A 6,812-nucleotide genomic window follows, 5' to 3' on the forward strand; every position below is an offset into this window, starting at 1 on the left:
TAAGGTACATTAGATTGTGTATAAAATTCATCAAAAGAGTAAATACGGGCTCTTACTTAAACTGTTTACTATAACAAGAGAAATTAGAGTACAATATTATAAGAGACAGATGAAGACTAGGTGGGAGATAGACTAAGAGAATAATTTCACATGGTGATGAAAGACCTGCACCCAAACAAGGCACCTGGAGTAGACATTCCCTCACATTTGTGGAGATCCATCAGACAGACAGCCAAGTCAAACTATTTCATGTGGTATGCAAGATAAGAGACAAGTGAAAAACCTTCACGTTTCAGAAGGAAGTAATAATTCCTATTCCAAGAAAACCAGGCACTGAAAGTTGGAAATATTACAGAACTATCAGTGTGGCAAGTCATGGTTGTAGTTTTACACAAATTAAGTAAAGAATAGTGGACAAACTGGTAGGTGCCAACTGACCTCAGGAAACATTACTTTGGTATCTGGGAAAAAGTAGCAACACATGAGGCAGTATTGGTCCTATGAAAAATCTTACGAGAGGATATAGAGAAAGCTTTTGACACTGTTCGCTGGAGTATACACTAGGAAATTCTGAAGGTAGCAAGGATAAAATACAAAGACTAAAATTTGCACACTGATGTAACAGTATGTGTAAAGACATGAAAAGTGTGCAGTCCTTGGGAAGGGAGTGAGACCGGGAGTGAAGTATTGTAGAAGGTGAAACCACGACTTGCAGATATATGTTTAAAGGGGTGTTGTTCCTGTTGCAGAGGAATTAATTGAGTGTACAATCCTTACTGTGATTTGTATTACCAATGTTTTGAGGGGAATGGAAATATTAAAGTAACGGTATACAAATCCAACAAAGGATTTTAACTAATGATTATCATCTTCAAGCTCTGATTCAACATGCATTTAAAATGCTTGGTTGTATATCATGGCACTGTCTGTAGCTCTTGCCAGTTCATTACACACAATTCGAAGATTCAACTGTGGAACGAAAGACCTGACATAAAAGTAGTGTTCATTGAGCGATTGGATATGACAATTGTTCTATCCTGACAATATTTTACATATAAATTATAGCCATACGAGTTGATTATCAATTGAATTGGGTGTACACAGGTATGATCAACATAATAAACCCATAATAAATATCACTGGTATCTTTAAGTACTCATCTTAGCAACTGAAATGGCTACACATCTATGCTGATAACTGAAGCCATGTTTAACATCCTCAGATGTATTTTACTACATTAGATTCAGTTCTCATTCTATAGACACAAAAATGAGATGGGTTTCTTGGATATGGAATATGTCAAAGTACAACATAAAAAACAAAGACCATCTGACTATAACACTTCCCTGATCACATGTCAGGATACTTTAAAGATATGTGAATACATAACAGATAAACTGGGACTGCCAACGTTTACAGAATTAATACACTCAGAATGAAACAGTTATGCACTTTTAACAAATTTATCATACACACAACACCTAATCTTAACTGTTGTAAAACCAAATCTAAGACTTTTTACTTAAGCTGGTCTAACAGTCCCTGTTAAGATATTCATTTATAGAGGAGCTGCCTGCCTAAAAATCTTTTAACTCTGTTTAAACTGTGCTGTTTCTGAAACAAACTTTTTAATGGTAGCTGGCAATTTATTGAAAATGTGTGTTCCCGTAAACTGGACTCCTCTTTGGACCAAGGTAAGCAATTTTAGGTCTTATTGTTCCTAGTATTTTACTATGTGCTGAGCTATTGTCTGGAAATAAACATGTTATTTGCAACCAATTTCTTTAAGGGATAAATATACTGAAGCATTGGTTAGAATACCCACTTCCTTGCTCAGATTTGTACATGATTATATGGAATTTACAACACAATTGAGTCTTATTACATGCTTCTGCAGTCTAAAAACTTTTGCTCGGTTTGACGAGGTACCTCAAAATATGAAAGCAAATGAAGTAAGCAAGTTTTTTTTCTATCTCCTACATCTGACATCATTCCCATTGCAAATACAAACTTGCTTAGGTGCTTCAGCAATTTTGTGGTACACACCCTTCCTATCTGAATTTATTACTGAGTTGTAACCCGAGAAATTTAACACTGTCAACTGCTTCTATCTGCATGTCTTCGTACATTATACACATCCTGGAAACAAATTTCTTACAGGTTCTTATCTGCATATAGTGGGTCTTTCCAAAAGTTTAATGACGGTAAATTACTTCTAAACCATTTATTGTAAGTGAAAATTTGATTAGTAGCAATTTCTAAATCTGTACTTGACTTGCTATTTGTTGCAATGTTTGTGTCATGTGCCAACAAAACAAACTTAGCATCTGGCAATTTAACAGATGAGGTCATTACTGTAGACAGGAATAAACAACAGATTCAAGATGGAACCTTGAGGAGCACCACATGTAATTACTTCCCAATCAGACGAAGACTATTTGCTTACTCTGCATGTATTTGCAGTGACACCCTTGTTTCCTTTTAGTTAGGTCAGACTCTAACCATTTTGCAGCACTGCCAGTGACATCACAATATTCTAATTCTCTTGAGAGAAAGCTGTGATTCATAGTCAAGGGCTTTTGACAGGTCACAGAGAATGCCAGTAGCCTGTAACTTGTTTTCCTATGAATTATTCCCACTGTATGTGCAAATACCCTTCTCTATATCAGTAAGCATAAGGAACCCAAACTGTGACTTGGCTGATATATTGTTTGCAGTCAGATGCTTAAGAAGATGCTTAGACACAACCTTTTCAAATAATTTTGAAGACGCCAGCAAAAGTGAAAATGATCAATAATTTGATAGTATCTCTTTAACGCTCTTCTTGTACAGAGGCTTAACTTAGGCATATTTTAGCCAGCCTGGAAATGTTCCACTGATAAGAGATTGATTACACAAATAATTTGAGGTACAACTCAACTCACATGAATACACTTTGGAAAACTTCACTAGAATACTTTAAGGATTTTATGATGGATGCTGCTACTTAGGGAGAAGTGAGTGTCATTTCCATTTTACTGAAGTTATTTGTAGGGAGTGGTCTCAGATGTTCAATTGCACTGTTAACTGAACCTGATAACTTGAAGCTGTCAGTAACAGATACAAAGTACTGCACCTATTTAAGAAGTTTGCAACACTACATGCATTTGTTACCAATGTCTCATTTACTTTAATTTGAAGTGTTACTGGAATTTTCAAAATTCAAAACCTGTATGTATCACAGCATCAACAACAAGTTTAAATAACACATGGCTTTATCTCAATAGGAAGTCAGACTGCTACTTAATTTACAGATGGCAGCAGAAATGATTTTCTTTCAGTGTTATCTGTAAGGCAAACAGCAGCCTGTCTTCCTAATCACAGTTAACGTAACATAGCTGTTACTGTAGTCTCTTCAAATTTGGTCGTCTTGTCAGACTGTAGTGTATCAGATTATCTTATCATTATTTACAGGATACCAGATGCATTAGTAAAACAAGTGTTTTCTGGAGACAATTTCTTAATCAAAACTGTGTAGCACAATAAATACCTTACATCTCTCAGTATTTGAACATCTGAATCAAATCTACAGTTACTCTGCATTATGTGGTGCAAAATGTAAATGTTCTGTGATACTGGAGTGGTGCAGAACTAATTTTTATATGCTCTCACAGTAAGAATGGTTACAAGAATGCTTTATGGAAAGCTTCATAGCGTTCTGTTGTTTGTAAATTTTTAGTAAAATTTTCCAAACTGAAGTCACAGCCACATGAGAAGAAAGTCCACATGACCTGGATTCATATACAAAATGAAATATTTCATTCAGCTATGAATTGTGCATAGTTAAATTGCCAGGAAAGTGGAAATAATGTGAAAGGTTTAAGACAACACTCTTTGTAACACAGCCTGTCATTTACTCTTCTTTCTTGCTGAGTGAGCTATGCACCCCATAGCAAACTGCCTTGTTTCTTATGCAGTCAAGTTATTTACCCATTCTTCTTAAATCATATATAGTTTTTGTGTGACACTGCTTGGCACAACACACAAGTATTCTTACTAATTTAACTGTGGTATAATGAACACAGGAAGTAGTTTTTTAAAGAATTTTATGTTGCCGTTGGAGGTTTCTTTCATGATCCTTTAAGGCCGCTTTTGCATGATCAAAATTCATTTGTATGATCATAGAAACTATTATTAATATAAAAGATTAGCTGTCCTATGTAAAGCCAAACAACTACCCCTTAAATGTATAACAAAGCCTGCTTCTTCTGAAAAGTTGTTTTCACAATTAACTGAGAAGACGGCAAAAGGCATTAACTTCCTGTGAGGCATAATTTAGAAAACATATCTATTTTTTTTAACACAAGTAACAGCTCTTGGTAAACCAATATTTCATTATAACTGCACTGGAATCTTACGTATCCCAGGAAACGAAAATTTATAGCCTTATCACGACACTATTCTTAACAGTTTGTTTTTTCCCCCAGTATGAGCTGCGTACTCGACAACAAATGCTATTTCTCGTAAGCAATGGCAATGTTTAGCTTCTCTCAACGGTTATACATGATGGTTTATGGTATGTGTAACGGAAATACTGCATTTATTATTTAGGTGTATAACATTTTCAGATCTTTTGTGACATGTGAAATGCTGGAACTCTGTATTCAACAAACTAATATTTATGGTGTTCAGAAATTGGGTACAACTATTGACATTACCCTAGCTGAGCTGGAGCAGCTTTTCGGTATTTACTTGCGAATGGGCTTGGCTCAAAGCCACTTCCAGAAACTAGTATCTTTGTTGCATTTCCAGGACATACAGAAAGATGATAAGCTACAGAAAATTCGACCTTGGCTTACTTTGTTCTCACAAACGTGCCTGAGAAAACTGCCTGAGCAGAATCAGTATGCTGACGAAATAATGATCCCTTTCAAAGGATGCAGTAGCCTTCAACAGTACATACAAAAGAAGTCAACATGGTGGGCATTTAAAATGTGGGCTAGAGCTGGTTCCTCAGGGTATTTGTATGATTTTGACGTTTACCAAGGTGCAGCTTCTAAGGCAACAAGGCATGTCACTGGAAAAGGTCTTGGTTACACTGTTGTGATGAAGCTAACTGCAGCATTGGAAGAAAATCCCTTTTTTAGGGTTTACGCAGACAATTTCTTCAAATCGTAACTTGGTGCTGAGAGCCTACTGAAGAGGGGTATTTATTATATAGGCACAATAAGAGATGGAAGATTCAAGCAATGTACTCTTCCTGATGAAAAGCAGATGAAAGCGCAAGTACGTGGTACTACAGCTTTACAAGTTGCTGCAACGGGCAAGTTCATCATTGTGAAATGGTATGATAACAAATGTGTTACATTGGTATTTTCCCTAACAGGTATAGAGCCAAAGGACATGACAAAAAGATGCGATAGAACTAAGAATGAACATATTTTCATCCCTAGGCCATCCATTGTCCAAATGAACAAGTAGTATGGGAGGAGCAGATCTTCATGATATGATGACATGGCTATACAAATTCCCCTAAAATCCAGAAGATGATATTTGTATATCTTCTGGCACACAATAGCAATAGCTGTTGTCAATAGCTGGCTGAAATATAGAGAAGACTGCAAGGCCCTGTCTGAAAAACATTTTTCTCTCAGACAGTTTCAAGTTATTCTTGCAAATGCATTGATATCTGATGGACAAAGAAAATTCAAGAGGGGATGTCCAAGTACTGAAGATATGTCCAAAAAATTCAACAAACCTGCTACTACAGTAACTCCAGTGTTGGAACGCCAAAAGGACAAAATTGACCACATTCCTTGTTGGAATAACGCGAGAGGAATGCGCAAAATTTGCATGAAACAGAATACTTTTGTTTAGTGCCAAAAATGCTAAGTTTTTCTGTGCCTCAAGAAAGACAGAAACCGCTTCAGAAGATTCCACTACTAAAAGAAATGTATGTAAATACGTTTATTGTTACATTATTGTACAAGCTTTTGTAATAAACCGATTCAGAACGCTAAACTGTGATTATACATTTACCTTACCCATGCCAATACTATCACCTTGAATCCCAATGTTACATACATGTAATTCATTGGAGAAAAAGGACTCAAAACGAAAAAAAGCTAAAAGTTGTACATTTGTCCTCCGAAAATACTGGTAACTGTAAATAATACTCTGCTAAGAACAACCTACAATTAATATTAATTGTTGTGAATCCCAGAGGGTTAATAGAGCACTCTTAGGCGTCAAAACTGCAAACAATGACAATAAATCATCATCAAAGTTATATCTCTTTTTCAGTTATGAACATTCTGTCTGCATGAAATCCCTATATCTGCATCAAAGTCTTTCACGGCGTCCTGTTCATTATATGTATTTTGTTTCTGGGTGCCTTCAAAACTTCAACTCCTAAATACATTTGGCTGTCAGGAAGAAATTTCGACCTGTTGTTGAGGTCAGTGTTAGTCAACTTACTGGTTATGGCATACTGCTGGTCCATTTAGCAAAGTGACACTTCCTTGTAGCCCTCTACCATATTTCCATTTAAGTCAATAATAACAACTTTACCACTCCGGAAATGCTTATTTACATCTGTGAATTTCAGTAAAATATAAGCCAAAAATGAATAAAATAATTTAAAAAGAATATGATTGAGGGATCGCTGAATATCTTCTGCGGCAACCAGCCTCTCCCTAGGTTATTTAGAATCAAACTAGAGATGCAAGGCATTGCACTGTTCTAAAATTCTCACTGCAATGGCCCGCAAAGATAGCCATCTAGTCTGTGATGGATGCAACAATTTATGAATTTTTATATCTAAAAACTTTTGA

The sequence above is a fragment of the Schistocerca piceifrons genome, chromosome X (assembly GCF_021461385.2).
Source record: "Schistocerca piceifrons isolate TAMUIC-IGC-003096 chromosome X, iqSchPice1.1, whole genome shotgun sequence".
Lineage (NCBI taxonomy): Eukaryota > Metazoa > Arthropoda > Insecta > Orthoptera > Acrididae > Schistocerca > Schistocerca piceifrons.